Raw genomic sequence first — 24,005 nt, 5'->3', positions numbered from 1 at the left:
ACATGGGGGCTGAGAGCTGGATAAAGAACCACCTGCAAGGCTGGTCAGCCCAGAAGTCAGATCACAGACCAGGCCCCGAAATCCGTTGGTTAGAGCCATCTTGTTTCCGGGACTGATGTGCCCGTGACTCCCGGTTGGAGGAGGCGTCCGCCCCTCCTGAGGATGAACTTCTGATAACTCCCCCAGGGAACAGGGAGCTTCTGCAGAGACGGAGCCGGGGACGGGTTCCGTCCAGGTGTGCTCCTTCCGTCCCTGGGCCTGGCCTAGTGGCTGCTCACACCAGACACCCGGAGGGCCCTTCAGCTCCTCTTTGTCCCACTGAGTGGGGCATGCAGCGCGCCCCGCCCTCCCGAAGCCACAGCTGACCTGGGTCTCTAGAGCTGCTCTTCCCAAGGGCAGAAGCTTGGGGAGCGCGGGGTGGCCCTGGGCCTTTTCCGAAGGCAGCTCCTCCAGGCACGCCACGGATTCTGAGGCAGTTTCCCCTGCAGAGGGGCAGAGGAGGCGGGCAGAGGAGGGGAGCCCACGTGCATGGGGCTTGGGCCATTCACGTGTGGGGTGGCCTTGACTTCTCACTGGCGAGTGGTACCCCCTTATCCTGGCTCCTCCTGCTTTGAGGTTGGCATTGGAAGCTGAGGACATGAGTGGGTGAGGGTTTCCCTAACATGGATCTGGGCTCCCTGCTCTGAGAATGTTCAGTCAGGGAGATCTGTGGCTGGGCAGAAGGATCCGGAAAGCCCCTGGCATCCGAGCCCCCTCCAAGGATTGCACGGAGAGAGGGGGCTGCAGCCCCTCACACTGGGCTGCAGGGAAATCCTTCCTCTTGCTGCCTGAGCGGCCTCCAAGCGAGGGCTCGGCTGGGCTGTTCCGGCACTCGGTTCAAGAGGCCGATTTGGTGGAGTTGCTCCAAGGAGAACCACAGATCCCTGGGGTTCTAACACAATTCGGAGCTGTCAGGGTCGTCTTCTGGGAGTCGCACAGCTTTCTGCTGCAGCCAGGATGTCAGTGAGATGGGCAAGGCAGCACGCCAATCCCCCCATGGGTTTCTCAGGGGCCTCTTGTATTTGTGGAAGTTCATGCAGACTCAGCCTCGCTGGCGGCCCAGGGCCCCCTGGGAGTGCCTGCCTGGAATGTGAGCCTGCAGGAGGAGTGTGAGGCCGGGCACCGGTGCCACCCTGAGGCATGCGGACAGGACAGGAGATGAGGGGCGTGGGTTGGTCTAAGCTGAGGTCCTGGGCTTGCCTGGTCAGGGTTTGTTTATCTGGCATTCAGTGCAGAAGCAGATGATTCCGTCCTGCACCCGTGAAATGCACAGTGCTCTACCATTTCCTACTGCTACCTGCCCGCAGAGGAGGCCTAGGCCCTCCTCTGTCCCTGCTCGTTGGGGTTCCCAGGCCTGCACTACCTCCCCGAATCTCCAGCAACACAAACAGCAGGTGCATTCCATCTGCCTGTGGACCCCGGTCAGGCGCAGCCTTTCACATCCTTCGTAGAAGCTTCAACATAAGCAGCCACCTCGCCCCGAATTTTGGAGGGATGGGTGTGAGAGCCACTCTGGGTCCCAGCTGCCAGTGACCCATCACTTCTCAGTCACCCTTTGATGAGCCCCTCCTCCTTGTGATTCGAGGCCCATGAGGCACCCAGGCCAAGCGTTCAGGCCGCACCCCTTCAGGAACGAACTCGGATGCACCTCTGTGAGTTGACTGCTCAGTTCACCGGGGTGGGAAGTCAGGAGTCCACAGACGCCATGAGAGCTGGCGGTGGATAAAGGTGTCGTCACTTCGACACGGGCAGCCCTGCTGAGCCAGTGACAGGGCTGGAACCGGCCCAGCCCTTCCAGAGGCATCGAGGTGCTTGGCAGGAACAGGATTGGGTCCTTACTTGGAGGCTGCTGGCATCGTCACATTTTGGTTTTTGGTAATTTATTGTGGTGAAATTCACATAACGTAAAGTCCATTTTAAAGCGAGCAGCTCAGTGGCGTTGGACACACAGTGCTGTGCCACCACCCCTCTACCTGCTTCAGAGCATTTACATCCCCCTGGAGGGATGCCCTTCGCCCACCGGGCAGCATTGGAGTCTTCAGATCTGCATGAAGGCTTCTCCTGGTGCAGCTCTGCAGCCACTTCTGCCCAGGGTCACCGTGGCAGACCTTCTGGCCCCGATAAGGGCAACGCTAATTAAAGTGATCAGTGAAGTCCCCCGCACGCAGGGCGCGCGCTGGTAAGTGAGGGACACAGATGTGGCCTGTCCCCAGCTTGTCAGGCTGCCCGGAGAACGCCTTGTCAGACAGCTTCATGGTATCTTCCTTTCTTCACCGTTGGCCCAAACCCTGGACCCAGCCCTCCCTGCCTCCTGCATTCACCCAGAATGCATGTCTTCTCCTCTCTCCTCCTCCCGTTTAGTTCTTCAGTGCCTGAGTCATTCTCATGAAGTCTCATCAGGGACCCCTTCACCTACCCCAGAACCAGACGAGGGCCGCCCAACCAGCCTCCCGCGTCCGTCCAGGTCTGCCTGGCCAGCACGGCCTCTGTATGTGCAGAGATGGGGAACCGAGGTGTTCTCTGCATCAGCTCAGTCCAAGCCCACAGGGCCCACCATGGGAGACAGCGAGCCCCCCTTGTTCTGGGGCATTTGAGACAGAGGCTGACCAGACACCCGGGATATTCCAGAGGGGTTCGAGCCTTCCTGGCTTGGGGAACAGTAGCTGCACCCGTCCAGTGCTTGGCGTGCTCAGAGAGCCTGGCGGAGATGGCTGCGGACTCTCCTTCCCTTGGGCCTCGCAGGCCTGGGAGCTCAGTTTCACACGCTTGAATACTGCGGCTGGGCGAGCTGGAGTGACCGCTGGTGGCCAGGGGGACAGAATTCCAGGGAGGTGGGATCGATGCTGCCTGGTCTGCTCAACACAAACGCCAGACCTGGCTCGGCGTGAGACCCCACGTGGCTTTCAGCTCAGGAGACTCAGATACTCTGGTCTTCCCATCGTTAGGACACTTTGCAGGGGACCCCCCAAGCCTCTGCTGGTGGAAGCTGGGAGGGCACCTGCAGGGACCAGGGACATGGGCAGGTGGGAGTCTGATTGTAGCAGGACACTCCATCATCCAGCGTGGGAAGGACAGGTGCCCCCCCCCCGGGCTGGTCACTCGCAGGGAGCCTGATTCTTCTGGAGAGTGAGGTCTCATAGGTGGAGGGGATGGCTCTGCTTTCCTGGGGGAGAGTGTGTGTCGGGGGCTTGAGGACCTGTCTCTCAGCCTTTGCCTCACGTTGCCATGGCGGGGGCACCTTGTGTACATGGCCACGGGTGCCTGGGCTGGTGGATCTCAGTGTGTGACCGTGTGCTCACTCCAGGGGACCGGGGTGGGCCCTGTCGTCTTCCCAGGTATCTCAGGAAAAGTCTGGGAACAACAGGAGAGCCGGCTCCTAATAGAATCGCTGGCCTGTGGTGACCTGTGTTCAAAGCTTTCTGAAAAGGTTAGTTGGGCTCTTGAACCAAACACCATAGAATTGGGAGCTACAATCCCAGTTGTGCGATTGCATCTGAGTTCTCTCATGGATGGTAAATTAGCACTACAGGAGATTTCACCCTTTACCATAAACTGGTTTTCTGAGAGATGATGGTGTTCTCATAACTTGGCTTTTAGAGACCCAGTGGATACTGAGTTGCTGCTAATTCCATCCTAATGGCCACGTTCTCAGATGAGAGCCCGCCTCCAGCCCAGCCCTGATGCAGGCAGCCACCCGCTCCCAGCCTGCCCAGCTACGCTCCAGCATCGTGCCGAGCCCCCGTCACTCCCCAACCCCTTCCTGTGTGGCCGTTGCTGTTTACTTGTCTGTGTGGGCCCACCAGAGTGTGGGTCGCCTAGCACCGGTGCTGGGCCTAAGGGTGCTGCTGCCCCGTGCCCTGGCAATGCCTGCGCCTCTGTGTGTGACACGTGGATTCAGGATTCATGGATTAACCGAGTGTGGACCCCAGGCACATGCTGATGCTTCTGTTTCCAGGATCATTGCTTTTTTTGAGATGGAGTTTCGCTCCTGTCACCCAGGTTGGAGTGCAAGGGCACAATCTTGGCTCACTGCAACCTCCACGTCCTGAGTTCAAGTGATTCTCCTGCCTCAGCCTCCAGAGTAGCTGGAATTATAGACGCCCACCACCACACCCAGCTAATGTCTGTATTTTTAGTACAAACGGGGTTTCACCATGTTGGCCAGGCTGGTCTCGAACTCCTGATCTCAGGTGATCCATCCGCTTCGGCCTCCCAAAGTGCTGGGATTACAGGCGTGAGCCACTACGCCGGCCCGAGATCACTGCTTTTGAAAGTGCAGGTCGTCACCCCGTTAGTGGGTTGTGAAATTAATTTAATAGGTCATGACCAGCATTTAAAAGGAGGAAGGAATAGAATGAAAATGTGAGAGGACATCTGTGTCAGGAGGGCGAGCGCCCGGTGACAAGGCCCGTGCCCGCGCACACACGGTCACATGGGAGAAGCCTTTCTCCTAGATGGTTATGAAAGGCTAGAAATCCACGTCCTGTGGGGACTCGAGAGAAACTGACCGCTGCAGTGCTTTTCCAGGCACTGCCTCTCAGCCGGCTCTGCCCTGTGGACGTCCACTTGCCCCAGGCGAGGGGACCCTGGGTGGGTGTTGCAGGTTCTCCTGAGGCATGAGCAGCGCCCCTTCTTGGCTCCCCATTCTGGCTCCTGCTCCCTGGGGACAGGCCCAGAGCTGCTGTCCGCCCTCCTTCCCATTCCCCTGCTCTGCTCTGGCTTCCTCTGTCCTTGAGCTGGGCTCGGGCTCGCAGAGCTGGAGGAGGAGGGACAAGAAGGGCTCGTGGGGCCGAGGGGAGCAGACCGGGCCACGAGCAGGTCTTCTCTCCACAGATATTCCGTGGCTGGGGCTGCGGACCGCGCAAGTGACTGGCTTTTGGAAATATTCTCATCAGTGTTTGCTCAGTCACATTTTTGGAATGTTTATGTATCGCAAGATACTTGTCAGTGAGCTGTGCCATCTCCTAAATCGGAATCAGCCAGCTAGATGGAAATCCTGTTTGCACATTCACTATTGAGCACCACCTTCTAATTCTGTGCTGCATGAAATCACAGTTGTGGGGGTGAAAAAAATTCAGTGGGGTTTCTGTATGGTTCTGTTTGGGAACTTGTATTTCATGGAAACTCATTACGCTAAAAGCCCGTTTCCCCAACATGAGAGATTCGGAGGATGTGCAGACAGCAGCTGCCGCTGATCTCGTGGGGGCTTGGATGTCTAAATTCCACCCTGGCCAGGCATCCCAGGAGTGTGGTGTAGTCGGGCCATCCCAGGGCCTCCGTTGGACACGGACAGGAGGACACTGAGGTCTCCTTGGGGCCTGGCGGCCCGGCCAGCAGCCTGCCAGAATGCCGTCTCTTCTCTCATCTGGCCGTAAACTGCTGCTGACTTGGGCTGGGCGGCTTGTGCTGTCAGCCTGTCGGCGAGTTCTGGAGGTTAGTCTCGGCGAGTTCTGGAGGTTAGTCTCACCACCGATCGATGATTCAGGTCACCTACACGCCCCTCTGGAAACGGCTCTGTTCTCGTGGTTGGAGAGCTCTTCTGTTAGCATCTCCAGCAGTGCTAAGCATTGTCTATGGCGGCCTTGTTTGGGATTTAGGAGTCAGCTTGCTACGGGGAGGAGCCTTCTGGCTGGACGGCCCCTGTCCCAGTGGATGGCTTGCCTTGTCTAGGCCACCGAGGCCCTTGCCCCTGAGCTTCCTGCAAGCTCGGAGCCTGGAGGAGGGGCGCATCCCAGGAAAGGCACCTGTGCGGAAGCAAGCTCAAACCGTGAGGTGTCTTCATTCTCGGATTCTGAGAGCCTAGTGTGTGTCAAACGTGGCCCCACTCACAGATCCGTGCGAAGAACAGGCTAGGACCCCTGCCTCCGAGCACCTCCAGTGTGAAGAGGGAGGTGTCAACACTGGGGTCTCGGCCCAGCCCTCCCGTGTCTGTACCAATCCGCCAGGCGGCTGGGGCACAGGAGTGTGTTCCCGTGCCAGGCCCTTGCCCAGGGTGGCCCTGCAGAAGGACAGAGTGTCCATGGCCTGCACACCGAGCCCTGATTCTGGGAGGAGCCATCCACAGGAAACAGCAGACGCTTTTGCACCAGGGTCCCCGTTAAAGAGGACGAGATGCTCACACTTCCTTCATGGAACCCCCTGTAAGATGACAGGTACACGAAAGGGGGAAAATGGCCTCCTGCTTGGAGTGCAAACTCAGCAAGACAGGTCTGGAAGGATGGGAGCGGGTGGACGGAGCTGACAAGGAGAGCTGAGCCCCAAGGAGCAGTGTGCGGGCTCTGCCTCCACTCTGACGCAGGGCAGTGCTGGCGGCCTCCTCCCAGCGCTGTGGAGATGGGCCCAGTTGAAAGGCTGCGTAAGAGACTCCTGGTCCTCCCCACCCACACACCTGGGCCTCAGCTGCCTGTGGAACCCAGAGAAGACTAGACTCACAGAGGCTCATGCTGGAGAGGGAGAGACCTGAGTGGCTCTGGACCCTACAGTGGAAACACAGCCAAACGGGGCAGGAACTTCTGGAAACCAGGAGATTAGGTGAAAATAGACGTTCTGAGATGAGATCCCCACTCAGCTCCCTGAGGGCTCAGTCAAGAAACGGGAGGCTTCTTTCTGGATACACTTCCTGCGTGTGCCCTGAGGCCGCCATAACCAGTGACCACGTTCTGAGTGGCTGGAAATGGCAGAAACATATTATCTCATGGTCCTGAAGGCCAGAAGGTCCAAGATTGAGTGGTCAGGGCCCTGCTATCTTGGGAAGCTCTCGGGGAGGCCCCTCTCTTGCCTCTCACAGCCTCTGGTGACCCCAGGTGTTCCTTGGCTCATGGCCACAGCACTCCATTCTCTGTGTCCGTCTTCATGGGGCCTGCTCCGTTTGCCAAATTTCCTTCTCCCTTCTCTTATAAACACTCCACCATTGGCTTTAGAGTCCATTCTAAATCTAGGATGATTTCATCTAAAGATCTTTCGCTAATATCTGGAAAGAACCTATTTCCAAATCAAGTCAGATCCTGAGGTTCCCCAGCAGACATGAACTTCGGGGGCCCCCCATTCCATCCACTGAACTCACCAAGCCCAGATCAGAACCCATGGGTGCCATGAGTCGGGGGCCAGAGGGCGCCCCTGTGAAGCCCACCTCCCACCAGCCAGCTGTTTATCGCTGTGCTCCTAAACATGGTGGAAAGCAAAGGTCACTCTTTGGGAGAGAAACAAAACCAGAAGAAGCCAAAGGAAGAGGAGCGAGGAACATAGAGGCCACAGGAGTCATCGAGGCAGCAGAGGAAAGGCCAGCACACCAGCTAAACCACAACTCAGCCTCAGAGACAGCGGACATGCATCCAGACACAGGAGGGGGCAGGGAGGCAAGGAGGCTGGTGGGAGCAGGGAGGTGAGGAGTCCGGGGCCTCTGTCTTCCTCCTCATGAGTGCTCTGCTTCCCCTCCCTGGCTCAGCCTTAGGGATGTGCTTGACCGGTGGAAGGGTGTGGTTGTGACCCCATGCACAGACTGGAACACTGGCTCTGACCCCTGAGCCCTGCAGGTGTCACTACCCCAAGCCTGTCCTGCTGGAGAGAAGAGGGGAGCCCGGGACTGGGTGAGGAGTGGGGCCTGCTGGCCAGGCCCAGGCACCTCATGAGACAGAGGTGAGCCTGGCCAGAAAGCCTGCCCCAGCCACAGATGTCACCACTGAGTTTGGACAGTGAGTCTGGATGCTATTGGTGGCCTGGCAGTAGACAAGTGGGATGGGGAGCTCATTAAAGGAGCATCAAGAAGCCTGGAGATTTTACATTTAAGTCTTTAATCCATCTTGGGTTAATTATTGTATAAGGTGCAAGGAAGGGGTCCAGTTTCAGTTTTCTGCATATGGCTAGCCAGTTTTCCCAGCACCATTTATAAAACAGGGAATCCTTTCCCCATTGCTTGTTTTGTCAGGTTTGTCGAAGATCAGATGATTGTAGATGTGTAATGTTATTTCTGAGGCCTCTGTTCTGTTTCATTGACCTATATATCTGTTTTGGTACCAGTACCATGCTGTTTTGGTTACTTTAGCTTTGTAGTATAGTTTGAAGTCAGGTAACGTGATGCCTCCAGCTTTGTTCTTTTTGCTTAGGATCCACACATATGTATATTGCAGCACTATTTACAATAGCAAAGACTTGAAACCAACCCAAATGCCCATCAATGATAGACTGGATAAAGAAAATGTGGCACATACACATCATGGAATACTATGCAGCCATAAAAAAGAATGAGTTCATACCCTTTTCAGGGACATGGATGAAGCTGGAAACCATCATCCTCAGCAGACTAACACAGGAACAGAAAACCAAACAGCGCATGTTCTCACTCATAAGTGGGAGTTGAACAGTGAGAACACATGGACACAGGAAGGGGAACATCACACACCGGGGCCTGTTGGAAGGTGCGGGGCAAGGGGATGGAGAGCATTAGGACAAATACCTAATGCATGTGGGGCTTAAAACCTAGATGATGGGTTGATAGGTGCAGCAGACCTCCATGGCATATGTGTACCTGTGTAACAAACCTGGACGTTCTGCACATGTGTCCCAGAACTTAAATATTTTAAAAAGAGCCTGGAGAGCGCTTTGGGGAATTGTACACGTATGCACATGTATACATGGCACAGATGTGTGCATACATGTACATGCAGTATGCCTATAGATACTGTGTGCCTGTGTGTGTGTAACAGCAGAATGTGTTACAAATCCAGTAGAATGTTGGGGACGTAAAACTGGCCATCTCTCAGAAAGCAGAGAGTAGAATTTTCTAAAAGAAATGGGAACTAGGAAAGGAAAACAATAGAGAATCAGAAGATTGATTCAGGAGTTCTGAACGATACAACCACCTGAAATAGAGGAAAATGAAGAAGAAATTATCAAAGAAATGCTTTCGAAAAACCTCTCCAGAAATGAGATGCCGGTTTCCTCTGTGAGAGTACTCACTAAGACCAGAAAATGAATGAATACAGTCGCATCCTAAAGCATGCCAGCATGAAATTTCAGGCCACGGGAGATGAAAAACATCCCCAAAACTCAGAGGGAAAAACTAGGTCATGGACAAAGACATCCATAGCAGAGTGTCGCTGGATTCTCAGCAGATCGCCGAAACCGGGAAACGGTGGTGCCAGGTCTTGCAGAGCGCAGGCTGTGACTCCTGACCTGGAACTCCGTCACCGCTGGAATGGGCCGTCAAGGGTGCAGGGAGAACAGGCTCCAGCCCTGGACATCCCAGAAGGAGCCCTGCACGCACCTGTACTTGTGAAGATGAGGGGAAGGGGTCAGGAGACAAGGGGGGTCTCCCAGGGAGAGGGCAATGAAGAAGCACCCAGTGATGTCCGTAGCAGGAGTTCGCAAATGAATTCCAAATATGCAGACATTCAGGGAGGGAAAAATGTGAGGATTTTTCTAGGAAAACAAGCACAAATGCCCTGAGGATCCAGCGTGGGAATGTTGGAGAGCTGTGGCTGAGCCAGCACTGCCTCAGCCGGACCCATTGCCCACGTATTCATCAGGCCCCGTTCTCTGTCGGGCACTGCAGGTGCCAGTGGAGAGCTCCAGTGCTTCTCAGGGACCACACAGCAGGCGTGGCCTCAGCCCTCCAGGAGCCACACGGCAGGATCATCATCTGGCATGGTTTCTGAGGAGGGTGATGGCCCCGATGAATTGATCAGGGCACAGTCAAGGGAAGAGGGTCCCCTCAGGTCCTCTGGGCCAGCACCCCAGAAAGCCTGGCTTAGGCGTTGAGAGGGACCAGGGTGTCACCAGGAGTAAGACCCCAGGCTGGGCAGGGCCCGGGAGCCTTCTGTCCCGTGTGTGGTGGGGGAGGACTTCATCTGGGAGTGAGACAGAGCTGCCTTCGTGAGCCCCGGTGGGCTGTGGAGCCCGTGGCCTTGCGTGGCCAGGGCAGGGCTGCTGCGGACAGCAGGCTGTGGGCTGAGCAGAAGCAGAGGGTCCGGGAGGGTCTGCAGTGCCCCCTCCCAACGCAGGCAGGTGAGAACCGAGGTGGTAATCAGGGTGCACCCTGGTATCCCCACCCGACCTGTCCCTTGGATTACCACGGCCACTTCCTGGTCCCCTGCACAGCAGACACTGAGCCCCGCTGTGGCCGCCATTAGTCAGCAAAGGCCGGGGCTGCTGGAGGAAGAAGGGGACCCTGTAGCTGAACACTGAGCCTCTGTGGGGACAGTGGGGAGGCCCCCAAGCAGGAAGGCAGTGGCTGTGGTTGTGGAGGGAACTCAAGAGGTGTCTTGGGGGAAGATTCACTGTTAACCAGGCAGCTGACCGCACGCAAGCAGGGAGAGAGGACGTGGGCCTGGCAGACCTGTGTGGGTGCCATCCTCCCGTACGACCTGTCTGCCCTGCCCTACCCCGACCAGGAGCCTGTGGTTCACCTCCTCCCCAGAGCACAGCCAAGCCAGGGCCTTGGGGACCCCTCCCCACACAGGGACACTGGTCCCAGCCAGGCTTCCCCCTGGCCCCGTGAGGTCAACCAGGAATTCAGGCAGCCTCTTGGGATTCTGGCAGCTTCTTCAGTGACTCAGAGTTCTACCCCCGCCCCCCACCTTCCAGAACCCCTTGTGAGCCGCCTCCTTCCCTGCTGCTGGGAGCATTCATAGCCCCCATCCTGCACCAGGCTTGCCCTGCAGAGACGGGGTGCAGCCTGTCACTTCCTCCCTTGATGTGACAAGGTGTCCCCTGCCCCCAGCTCACTGTCACCATGGCTGAGGGCCCACCCTGCCCTCCACCGTCTGTCTGTCCCCATGTCCCCCCAGCTGGCATGTTCTGAGCACTCCTCTTTACCCGGCCAGGTCAGCCCGGCCTTGAGGACCGGGGAGCACAGCTCTGTTCTCAACGTGGAGGAAACGCAGTTTTAGTCCATTTTATGGGCCCAACTTTTTCTTTTGAATCCCATGTGGGGAGGTGTGCAGACGCCCCTCTCGCCAGGGGCCCTGGCCTGCACACACCTGCGGGGGCTCTGCTTCCCCAGGTTGGCCCACCTCCCCCGTCCTTCTGGAACTGATGCCAGGTGGACGCAGAGCCGGGAGGGCTGCAGAGAACTGCCCCTCAGGTGAGGTGGCATATCCTGTCCCCCTTGGAGCCCTCCAGCCAGCAGCTGAGCCCTGGCCGCCTGGGCTCCGAGTCTGTCTGGAGTGTGATCAGATGGCATGCATGGAGCCTGGCTCAGGGAACCGGAGGAGAGGGAGGCTGAGCTAAGGAAGAGATGGCGGCAATGGCCAGGGGAGAGGAAAACTGGCCAGAAGGATCGCGAAGGAACAGGAGAGAGGATATTCCCTCCCCTCTCACCAGCCCAAGAGAGCAGGGTGGTGGTGGGCCGAGGTGGCCTGAGGACCCCCCCACCTGTCTGCTCTCCCAAGGACAAAGAAGGCTGAGGCTTAAACAGGCCTGAGAGATTGAGTGGGGGTGGATACTTAGCCAGAAGTGGCCCAGGACCCGCACCTAACTAATCTTTGTTCTGCACAAAGAATGAAAAATACTAAGTCATTACTCTGATCCCTGTCTGCAATCCATTTTGCGTTCTTTTGAATCACCGCTATTCATCACCACAATAATAGCTGGACATTTTAATAGATTCTGTGTGTAAACAAAAACGTGTATGGCCGGCACCACATCAGCTAGTATTGTAAGCAGTGACACTCTTCATTTTCTCAGCAGAAATGAGCCCAGAAACTAAAAAAAAAAAGGGTTTGACCAAACCCACATTATTTCTGTCTGCACTTTGGGCCAATTTCGTAATGGGAGATATGACACGCTGGGCGCCATTTACAGTAATTGGTCCTGCATTAGGTTCAATCTTCCTTAAAGCAGTTGTTCTTTGAATCATTTTAAATACATAAATGGCAAATGGCTGAAATGTGAGGATGCTTGCCTGGTGCAGAGGGGTGGACGGGGTCTGTCGTGGAAACCCGGTGGGTGTGGCGGGGCTGGGGATTTCCTGGTGCCCCCTGCTGCTCAGCAAGTTACGTTAGGTTGGGTCCGGGTGAGGATCAGGCTTAGGGGCTTTTCTGAGTGACATGTTCAGTGCCTCCCTCTCCTTTCCCCGGCCCTTGCTTCCCTGTCGTCTCCCCACCACTCTTATCCCTCTGACACTATTTTGGTGCCAAGTCAGAGACTGGAATGCAGAGATGAGACACGTGATCCAACATCTCAGGGATGCCCCTCGAGAATCGCTGGAGGGGTCACTTTTTGGTGCCAAATGGGCCTGCTTCGTTGGCCTGTAAGTCTGGCACATCATTGGGAACTGGGATGGGAAGGGCTTGCTGAGTAAATGGCAGACAGCACTCTGTTTACGTGACGAGGACTGCGGCAAGGTGCTCGCATCCCACCGTGCGTAGCCAGGAGACAGAGGGGTCCTTCCGGCTGGAGACCATCCTCCGGCTACACAAGTGCGGGGAGCCTGGTCTCCAAGACATGGGGGGACACCCTGTCTTGCTGCTAGCAGGGCAGCTTCCCAGAAGTTCTCGTTACGTTCACAATGTAAATGCAATGCCTTGTCCCCCACCATGCTGGCACCTGGGCACAGAGCCGCCACAGGGTTCCCTGTGCTCGAGATATATTTCTGAGCAGCGCCTTCCGGGGCCTGGCTGTGGTTTAGAGGAACTCTGCTCACACTGCAGACCATGGAATGTCCTGGAAGGGCTCCACGTCCTGCCTGGGCCCCTGGGGGCCCTCTCTGGGTGGACCCCAGAATAGGCACTTCCGGTTCCTGCCTCAGGCCCCCTCATGCACAGTGAAGTCGCAACCACGTGAAGACCCCAGATGAGGAACCCGAGTGGCCCCTCTCCCGAGGGCGGTAGGGCCACCGTCCCCCGCTGGGCCAGGCTCCCTGACAGCCCTACCGCGTGGTTGCCCAGGCAGGAAGATGGATGTGAGCTCCATCTCGATGGGTGAGGCTTTGGGATGCTGGACTTTCAAATGGCCCTGGAATCTACACAATCCTAGGGGAAGGATAGGGTCCCGCCTTAGACACTGGCGTCTTCCCTATAGAGGAGCCCGTGAGGAACAACTTCCGGCTATTCTAGAGTCACTTGGGCCATTGCCTCCGTGCCACCGTTTCAGCCCGTCCACTGCCTTTGTGCCACCCACTGCCTTCGTCCCGCCCACTGCGTGTGATCTCATGTCCCCACCAGAGCACTGCCTCCGTGCCGCCGTTTCAGCCCACCCACTGCCTCTGTGCCACCGTTTCAAACCCGTCCACTGCCTCCGTGCCGCCGTTTCAAGCCCGTCCACTGCATATGATCTCAGATCCTCACCAGAGCCATTGTAACTGGTGCCACTGTCTGATTCCAGGTCTTATGAACTGATTAGCAGAAGGTGCTGGCCAAGTGCTGGAAAACATGTTTTTCTCCTATTGGTTTATAATCCTTATAATCTTACAGTTGACATCACTTTGAGATTAATTTTCTTGTAACGGACAAAGGTGAACTTACTCCTTCCTGACTGTACTGTGGAAAGTAAGATCAGGGTGGGGCGCAGTGGCTCACGCCTGTAATCCCAGCACTTTGGGAGGCTGAGCAGGTAGATCACTTGAGGTCAGGGGTTCGAGACCAGCCTGGCCAACATGGAGAAACCCCGTCTCTACTAAAAATACAAAAATGCTCCAAGCATGGTGGCACGCACCTGTGATCCTAGCTACTTGGGAGGCTGAGGCAGGAAAATTGCTTGATCGCTTGAACCCAGGAGACGGAGGTTGCGGTGAGCTGAAATCACACCACTGCACTCCAGCCCAGGTGACAAAGCAAAACTCTCTTTCAAAAAAAATGTAATAAACATATGTGTGCATATGTCTTTATAGTAGAATGATTTATAATCCTTTGGGTACATACCCAGTCATGGGATTGCAGGGGTCAAATGGTATTTCTAGTTCTAGATCCTTGAGGAATCGCCACACTGTCTTCCACAATGGTTGAACTAATTTAAACTCTCACGAACAGTGTAAAAGCGTTCCTATTTCTCCACATCCTGGCCAGCATCTGTTGTTTCCTGACTTTTTAATGATCGCAATTCTAACTGGCGTGAGGTGGTATCTCATTGTTTACTGTGGCACTGTTCACAATAGCAAAGACTTTGAACCAACCCAAATGTCTATCAGTGATAGACTGAATAAAGAAAATACGGCACATATATACCACAGAATACTATGCAGTCATCATAATAGGATGAGTTCGTGTCCTTTGCAGGGACATGGATGAAACTGGAAACCATCATTCTCAGCAAACTAACACAAGAACAGAAAACCAAACACCGCATGTTCTCACTCATAAGTGGGAGTTGAACAATGAGAACACAAGGACACAGGGAGGGGAGCATTACACACCAGGATGTGTCGTGGGATGGGGGGCTAGGAGAGGGATAGCATTAGGAGAAGTACCTAATGTAGGTGACGGGTTGATGGGTGCAGCAAACCACCATGGCACATGTATACCTATGTAACAAAATGGTACGTTCTGCACATGTACCCCAGAACTTAAAGTATATAAAAACAAAAATTTTAAAAAGGAAGTAAGATCAACATGCAAGGGGGGAAATCAGCTGGGTACACGCCACAGGGGCAGTAATGGCCGGGGTTCCATCCTAACAGTGAGGTGCTGCCTCCAATTAGCTGGGGTGCACACCGCAGGGGCAGTCATGGCCGGCGTTCCATCCTAACAGTGAGGTGCTGCCTCCAATCAGCTGGGGTGCATGCCACAGGGGCAGTCATAGCTGGGCCTCCCATCCTAATGGTGAGGTGCTATCTCTAGCCCCAAGGCCCCCCTCTACCTGTGCTCAGCCTGTCCCCTGAGCCCCAAGTTCCAGTCATGCTGGACCGGTCCCTTTGTCACAGCACCTGTGTGTGCCATCTTCTTGGCTGCTGTGTCCAGATGTGCCTCATTCTCAGCCCAGCTCTTCGGACCCAGATAGCAGCACACAGGAGACCCGGACTCTGCCAGCCACCCCCTCCCAAATGACTTCTGCATGCTGCCGTGGGAATGAAATACGACGTGTGGCATGGGCGTTTGTTAAAGATCAGTCTTTAAAAATGAAATAGAAGGATTTGCGTCTGCATCCAAATTACTTTAAATGTCAGCTCCCTGTTAAACCCAAGATGTGGCGGGTGGCACGGGTCCTTGGATGACACCTGTACCCCATCGCGTTCATCAACGCCGGCATCCTCATCACTGCGGCTCTGTCACTGGGTCCCTTCGCACGTCGCCTCTTCCTGAGCTGGAATAGAAATCTCAGCCTCCACAGGCGTTGGGCATGATCGAGCCACTGTGCGCCTCCGGGACTGACAAGCCCCTTCCGGGGACGCGGCCGTGGTACCAATAGGACTTTGTGGGGTCAGATCCCACCGTCCTCCCCCTGCCTGGAAGGGTGACTGCACTTCTGCATGCTAGAGTGGGAGACCTTGTGGACGTCAGTTTATCTTTAGAGCTTCAGTTTCCTTATCTGTAGAAGGGGGTAAGGATGCCCCCAGGGTTGACCCTTCAGGTTCATGGGATGGTAAGAAAGGAAAATGATGGATGAGAAAGGTTTCTAAGGCCCTGCTGTGCTCCTGGCCCTCTTGCTTGCTTCTGCCCTACCTAAGGCACAGACAAGTTCTCTGTGTAGGAAAAGAATTCTTGTTTTCCACATGTAGCATCTTCCAGAGTGTTCTGGAATGTCCACATGCCCAGTTAGAATCCAACATTAGAATGAAGTCAGACTCTCAGCCTCTTCTTTGGGAAATCCCTGCCCATCTGGTCATTGGTGCTGTGCAGCAGGAGAGACCTGGGGTGCTGGTTGCATTGCTGCAGCAGAAGAGACCTGGGGTGCTGGTTGCATTGCTGCAGCAGGAGAGACTCGGGGTGCTGGTTGCACTGCTGCAGCAGGAGAGACTCGGGGTGCTGGTTGCACTGCTGCAGCAGAAGAGACCTGGGGTGCTGGTTGCATTGGTGCAGCAGAAGAGACCTGGGGTGCTGGTTGCATTGCTGCAGCAGGAGAGACTCGGGGTGCTGGTTGCATTGCTGCAGCAGAAGAGACCTGGGGTGCTGGTTGCATTGCTGCAGCAGGAGAGACTCGGGGTGCTGGTTGCATTGCTGCAGCAGAAGAGACCTGGGGTGCTGGTTGCATTGCTGCAGCAGGAGAGACCTGGGGTGCTGGTTGCATTGCTGCAGCAGAAGAGACCTGGGGTGCTGGTTGCACTGCTGCAGCAGGAGAGACTCGGGGTGCTGGTTGCATTGCTGCAGCAGGAGAGACCTGGGGTGCTGGTTGCATTGCTGCAGCAGGAGAGACCTGGGGTGCTGGTTGCACTGCTGCAGCAGGAGAGACTCGGTTGCTGGTTGCACTGCTGCAGCAGGAGAGACTCGGTTGCTGGTTGCACTGCTGCAGCAGGAGAGACTCGGGGTGCTGGTTGCATTGCTGCAGCAGGAGAGACCTGGGGTGCTGGTTGCATTGCTGCAGCAGGAGAGACTCGGTTGCTGGTTGCACTGCTGCAGCAGGAGAGACTCGGGTGTTGGTTGCATTGCTGCAGCAGGAGAGACCTGGGTTGCTGGTTGCACTGCTGCAGCAGGAGAGACTCGGGGTGCTGGTTGCACTGCTGCAGCAGGAGAGACTCGGGTGCTGGTTGCTGCAGCAGGAGAGACCTGGGGTGCTGGTTGCATTGCTGCAGCAGGAGAGACTCGGTTGCTGGTTGCATTGCTGCAGCAGGAGAGACTCGGGTGCTGGTTGCACTGCTGCAGCAGGAGAGACTCGGTTGCTGGTTGCACTGCTGCAGCAGGAGAGACTCGGGTGCTGGTTGCACTGCTGCAGCAGGAGAGACTCGGGGTGCTGGTTGCATTGCTGCAGCAGGAGAGACTCGGTTGCTGGTTGCATTGCTGCAGCAGAAGAGACCTGGGGTGCTGGTCACACTGCTGCAGCAGGAGTGACCCAGGTGTTGGTTGCGTTGCTGCATCTCTCAAAAGCTTCGTTTTGTTGTTGGTTGGATCTGGCCCTGTGTAGTCATGGCCATGTGGCTTCAGGTTCTCATAGGACACAGGGATATGTGACTGATGAGATTTCAAGAGAGGAGAACCGGATGAGTGGGGGATTGCAGCTTCCCTCCTCCCCACGCCCGGGACCCTCCACTCACAGAGAGAACGAGCTTCTCCAGCGTTTGGAGGAGAGAGAAGATGGGCTTCCCTGCAAGTCCATAGAAGCCTTGGTGGCTTTCTGGATCAATGCAGCCATACACTCACTCCTTGCACAGCCTCTGTCCAGTTTTACATATGCTTTGGAAATAAGAAAAACTGTCAATAACACCATGACCTAAAGAAAGAAACAAGTAAGTGCTGAGCTCTGGGAAAAGCCCCCTGGGCTCACAGGTGTGGAAGACCGTACCTTATCCTCTGAGCCCCAGCTACGACAGTGACCTCCTGTAATGCAGACAAAGCCCTGGGCCTCCTTCTCAGGCCTGGGCCTAACCGTAGGACCTAGAAACTGGTGATCAGAGGGTTCATAGGCAGGAAGAGATGGAACCCTACCCACCCATGGGGTGTCCCTTGCTCAGTCCTGCAGACACTCAGCTCCCAGCCTGCAGCACGGCAGGGAGGAGAGGCAGTGGGTGGAGGTGAGTTTCAGAGAAGAGGCACAGAGATGGCAGAAGAGCCTCTTAGCTAGGGCAGCAGCAAGCAAGAGGGCCAGGAGCGCACTAGGACCTGTGTTCTTCCATTCAGCTCTCATTTCCAAAGGAGCAGAAAACTCTGCAGCTTAGACAGAAGTCTGACCTCCCAAAAGGGAGCAGAGCCCAGCCCTGAGGAGCCGCCTCCAGCTGGCCAGAAGCCTGCCGGGCGTCCTGTGAAGATCAGGGCCTGCTGCACATCACCCAGACCTTTCAGGCCATCCTGGAGTGGGCAGGCCTTCCCACACCTGGAGGAACCAGAGCAAGACTGAAGACTAGCTCCCCGCCATGCCCCATGGCTAATTCTAGACCAGGATTGATTGACCTCTGCCTGTTCAAAAGAGCATTTTTTTTTTTAAGCCTCAAAGTCAAAACTCAAGCATGAGCCTGTAAAAAAAAAATAAATAAATACTAATAAGCACTATCTGTGGAAAGCAATCCTGTCCTAAAGATTTAAGGTCAGAGGTAGCTCTGAAAATAGATCTCTGCAGTAAACAGATGAGACTTTTATAGAAAGTGTCTGCTTGTTGGTGTCACAGAGATGGACTGCATAGCTGTGACCCAGGAACCAGGAACCCAAAGGTGAGGAGGGACCTAGAATGAAGGCAGATGTCCAAGTGTTTGCTGAATGAAATAGAAGATGGATACAGGGACACCGAAGATGTAAACATAGAGTTTCGTTGTGTATTGGGAGCTGCAATAACATAAATATAACTGCAGAAAATCAAAACAGTGATAAGGGGACTAATCTTAAAACCGAGAGATAATTCACCAAACAGAGCAAGAGAAGATGGTAGATCTGGAGGACAGAGGATGAATATCCAACCCAAGAGTCATGTACGCTCCTGAGGGGGAACCTCAATGGCACCAACAGAAGGGAGAATCGCATCAGAGTGAAAAACATAGTGTCGGAAAGAAAGTTACCTGAGCTGGAGGAAACCGCCAATGAAAAACCAAACAAAAGCACCCTGGACCTAGCCATTTTATGGTGATATCTTTGAATTTCAAGAACAAAGGAAACCCTTGTGATAACCATCCAGGGGATATTAAGAAAATAAAAAGGCAAGAGACCAAGAATCCCCACAAACACACACTCAAGCTGTCCTCTGAACTCAGTGAGACATAGAACCAGGAGACAAGAGGGAGAATTATGTAAAGAATTTGATTGAAAAATCGTTTTACTTATGAATTTGTTCTCATTTCTATTTGTTTTGTTGATTTTGGACAAAGTAAATAAATAAGACAGCTTTAGATTTGCGAGGATTTAGAAAGCTTTCCAGTTATGCTGAACCCCCTACTGACACCAGTGGGGATGGCACCGGGTTCAAGAGGTGGAAGAAGAGACCCAGAGCCAGCAAATGAGACATGGGGGGTTGAAGGGGGGCACTTACATACGGGGGAGAGAGGCTAGTGGCGCTGGGATGGACAGGTGGACTGCCTTACATACAGAAACAATCCAGTCGTGGCAGTCTGGACAGGACAATCACTGGTCCAGTGGTGGTGGGTTGGATGGAATAACTGCATGGCCCAGTGGCGGCAGGCTGGGCAGGAAAACCACAACCACATGCAAAAAGCTTGCAGTTTGTATAGCATTTTCAAATAGCATCTTCCCCAAGCAGGCTCCACCTGGCAATCTTCATTCAACCCCAAATCCGGAGCCTCAATCCCCTGTGTAGGCCATGTTCCTTAGAACGGATATTCCATAGGATGGGTTGGGGGCTCAGATGTTCCCCATAGACAAAGAATGAATCTCTGGGTTGGCCACCCCTGGATTCCCTAGCTCAAAGCACACATTCAGGTGTGTCTGCCATACAGGGTCATTCTCAGGGTATGCTTAAATTATTGCTGTCAGGTACATTTATCATACCACCCACACACCTTTCCTGAAAAATTGAGGAAAAGATGCACTCAAGTCAATCAGGAAAGAGAGAAACATCAGGAGCTGAACATTGAAAAGGTCACATAGAAGATGATTAATGGTGACCACTGATATCAGTTGAATACATGGGGCTGGATATAAATAATTGCTGTAACTATGGTTATAAAATTGAACATAAGATTCACAGCACTATTATTTAATATACTCTATATTATGAAAAATAATTGGTGCATGAAAGTAACCTGGACTGTAACCTCTAATTAAACTAACAGAGATCTATTTTCAGAGCTACCTCTGCCCTTAAATCTTTAGGACAAGATTGCTTTCCATAGATAGTGCTTATTATTATTTTTTTACAGGCTGTGGGAAACAGGCAGTGGCAGGCTGGAGTCACTCATGGGATAGAAGGAGCCATGATGATTTCAGTCGTTAGAGAAATGATGTAGTCATTAAGAGTGAGTTTGCTTAACATAAAGGCTATCACAAATATACACAAAAATATAATTTCAACTAAACCACTGAGAGTAAAAAGCAAGTGACACTTGTGCATGTGTGTAAAGATGAGACCAATCATGAAGGGAACATAACCAGAAATCAACTTGGATCATAATATTCGGATAGAATTTCATTATCAGTGAAGACAACAAATGTAAATGGATTAGTCTCCTCTATTAAAAAGCAAAGACTATCAAATCAAGTGTTGAAAATAGCCAAATATGTGTTGCCTTCTAAGGGCACTCCTACCAAAAAAAAATAAGGTTAAAAGCAAAAAATAAGTAAATAAAGATAAATCAGGCAAATGCAGTTGAAAGGAAATTGAGAGGTAAAACATTAAATTGGAACAATATTGTCATATATTGATATATTTACTTATTGACACGTTTATGTCTTACAGTTCAGACTGTAATGAAAGTGTCACATTTAGAAATCATTATGCATTGATTAGCATACATAAGAACAGATGATGTAAACACAATTACAAATTATATGATCAGAAACACAATTTTTAGCTGAGATTTAACTTTCCAATCTATATTAAGGTCAAGAAAACACCACCAATAACAACAATAAAAAGAAACAGTGCCTAGATCTTTTGAATACTACAGTTAACTAAAACTGAATTTGAGCCCCACATATCTAAATTACAGTATACAAACAAGGCTGCTTGCAATTTTCAATCATTTTTGAAATCTCTACAAAAAGAGCCATAAACCAAGTCATAAGTTAAATCACACTAGGAGAAGAAATGCACTGGCCCTCTTTTCCAGTGAGAACACACTGTATTTAAAATTGAGACTTACACCAAAAAATAAAAGCCTTATTAACCAGGACTTTCTTATAATTTGTTGATTGAAAGTTGTAATGAAAGAAGAAGCCACACTCACAAAAGGTCATGTGCAGTGTCTGAAGTCCATCTGCTGATGTCCAGTGCCGGATGGAGCAACTGCCAGCCGTTTAACTTGGAGCAAACTTCCCTTTCTATGCCTCAGTGTCTACATTTATAATATGGACAAAATACCACTTCCTAGGGCTCTTGTAAGCATTGGATGAATTCGTATGTTAAAATGATTTAAGCAGGACCAGCACTACTGAACAATATCATAATATGCATTTGAGTTATTGATATCCCATTTAGTAGAAGGTCATAGCAATAACACAAGGTATTTTTACAGATCCAGTGAAAGAGCTATTCATCAGTGTATGTATGTCTTTAAATGCCTTTATCTTCAAATCAGAAAGAGTGAACACAAAGAACTTAAGCGGGAGAAAAAATCACCCCTCCTCTCAAAGAGGAGAAAACAGCTGGTAAAGCTGAAAAGAAATATTAATGAATTTTTAAAAGAAAGGCATAGAGTGTATCATTGTACCTTCAACAAACCTATAAAAATGTGATTTTACTTCTTTCCATAAATTATTTTATATCAGAAAATAGATCTGAAAGGAGGAATCAGATTACTAGGCTGAGACAGGCTGAAAGCTACACCTGTTGCACCAGTCAGCCAAGTTGAAGAGCAAAGGAAACATTATTCACAAGTGTATGCATAACTAGTGTATCGATCAGTAAGTCTGGAAATTTTGATTAAATATATATTTTTTCTAGGGGAAAAACTACCAAAGGTAACAAAGGAATGGATAAATGTTAATATTCTTCAGTAAAATTTTCAGACAGAAATACTTTAATAGGCACACTGCTTCAAATATTTAGTGTTCAGGTTTCTTTTCCCAAATACTGGGAAATATGGAAAATCATCTAGTTTATTTTAGAAACTAAAATATTTTATATTTATTTATAAACATATAATATTTTATATGTATAAATAATATATTTATTTGTAAATGTATGTTGTAATATATAATTTATAAATATATAAGTCATATAAATATAAATTCATGTAAAATATAAATTCATAAATATAAATCTGTATAACATATAAATTCATAACTATAAACCTGAAAGGAAGAATCAGATTACTAGGCTAAGATAGGCTGAACGCTAGGCCTCTTACACCAGTCAGCCAAGTTGTAGAGCAAAGGAAACATTAAATTATTCACAAGTGTATGTGTAGCTAGTGTATTGATCACTAAATCTGGAAATTTTTGTTTATATAATTTTTAATTATATAAAATATAAATATAAATTTATGTTTATATTTAAGTTTATATATTTTAAAATGTAAATATAAATTTAAATATAGAATATACAAATATACATTCAGGAACTGAAATATAGAAAGTGTCCCAAAAGATTAAAAAGTGCTAATAATCACTTCCTTCCACAAAGACTTTGAGCCTGTGATGTGGGCCAGGCACCGTGTCAGGCACGCGATTCCTCCGACAAGCAGCCTCGAGGCTGCGTACACCCACCCGGCATTGTCCCGGGGGCAGCAGCCGCATCTGGGGATCCGTGTCCCTGGAATGCACGTCCTCTGGTGTCAGTACTGCGTGGCACACACATTGCCCACACCTACATAAAATAACAGCACACTGAATTCTGAGTCCTTTAAAAGAAAAAAAGAGGCCGGGCGCAGTGACTCAACGCCTGTAATCCCAGCACTTTGGGAGGCCGACGTGGGCAAATCACGAGGTCAGGAGATCGAGACCATCCTGGCCAACATGGTGAAACCTCATCTCTACTAAAATACAAAAAAATTAGCTGGACATGGTTGGCATGTGCCTGTAGTCCCAGCTACTTTCAGGAGGCTGAGGTAGGGGAATCGCTTGAACCCAGGAGGTAGAGGTTGCGGTGAGCCGAGATCGCACCACTGCACTCTGGCCTGGGCGACGGAGCGAGACTGTAAAAAAAAAAGAAAAAGGAAAAGGCCATGTGCAACGCAGTGGAACTTACGTGAGCAACGAAAGTGCGTTTTGCTACAGGCCCACCTTGTTTTATTGTGCTCTGCTTCATTGCACCTTGCAAATATTGCCGTTCTCACAAACTGAAGGTGTGTGGCAGCCCTGCCTTGAACCAATCTGACAACACCCTATTTCCAACAGCATACGTTCACTTTGTGTCTCTGTGTCACATTTGGGTAATTTTCCCCATATTTCAATCTTTATTACTGTATCTGTTACGGTGATCTGTGATCATTGAGGTTTGTTGTTACTATTGCAGTTGTTTTGGGGCACCACAAACCACGCCCGTGTAAGATGGCACACTTAATGGATGGATGCATTCTGACTGCTCCACTGACCCGTCAGTCCCGTCTCTCCTCTCCATGGGTCTCTCTGTTCTCTGAATCAACAATATTGAAATTAGGCTAATTAATAACCCTACAGCGGCCTCTAAGTGTTCAAGTGAAAGGAAGGGGCGTCCATCTGTCACCTTGAATCGAAAGCTAGACATGATCAAGCTTTGTGAGGAGGGCGTGACGAGAGCTGAGACAGGCTGAACGCTAGGCCTCTTGCACCAGTCAGCCAAGTTGTAGAGCAAAGGAAAAATTGTTGAAGATAATTACAAGTACTACTCCAGTGAATATATGAATGATAAGAAAGAGATGGAAAGTTTTAATGGTCTGCAGACAAGATCCAACTAGCCACAACATTCTCTTAAGCCAAAGCCTAATCCAGACCAAGCCCCAAGTCTCTCGAATTCTGTGAAGGGCTCAGAGAAGGGAGGAGGCTGCAGAAGAAAAGTTGGAGCCAACAGACGTTGATTCATGAGGGTTAAGGAAAGAAGCTGTCTCCACTACATAAAAGTGCAAGATGAAGCAGCAAGTTCTGATGGAGAAGCTGCAGTAAGTTCCCAGAAGATCTAGCTAGCACCATTGATGAAGGTGGCTCCATCAGACAGTAGATTTTCAATGTAGATGAAATAGCTTTCTATTGCAGAGAGACACCAACTGTGAGATTTCCCACTAGAGAGAAGTCAGTGCCTGGTTTCGAAGCCCCAGAGGACAGGCTGATTCTCTTGTTAGAGGCTAATGCAGCTGGTGACTTGAA

At 51.7% G+C, this 24,005-nt stretch overlaps 1 protein-coding gene across 7 annotated transcripts in view; it reads left to right on the top strand.

Annotated features, from left to right (window-relative positions):
- TAFA5 (TAFA chemokine like family member 5) overlaps positions 1–24,005 on the top strand; it is a 311,243-nt gene that overhangs the window by 214,292 nt on the left and 72,946 nt on the right. The window lies entirely within an intron of this gene.

Source organism: Macaca mulatta, chromosome 10, assembly GCF_049350105.2.
Source record: "Macaca mulatta isolate MMU2019108-1 chromosome 10, T2T-MMU8v2.0, whole genome shotgun sequence".
Lineage (NCBI taxonomy): Eukaryota > Metazoa > Chordata > Mammalia > Primates > Cercopithecidae > Macaca > Macaca mulatta.
The sequence above is the reverse complement of the archived record's forward strand: the minus strand, read 5'-3'. Positions and strand labels throughout refer to the sequence as shown.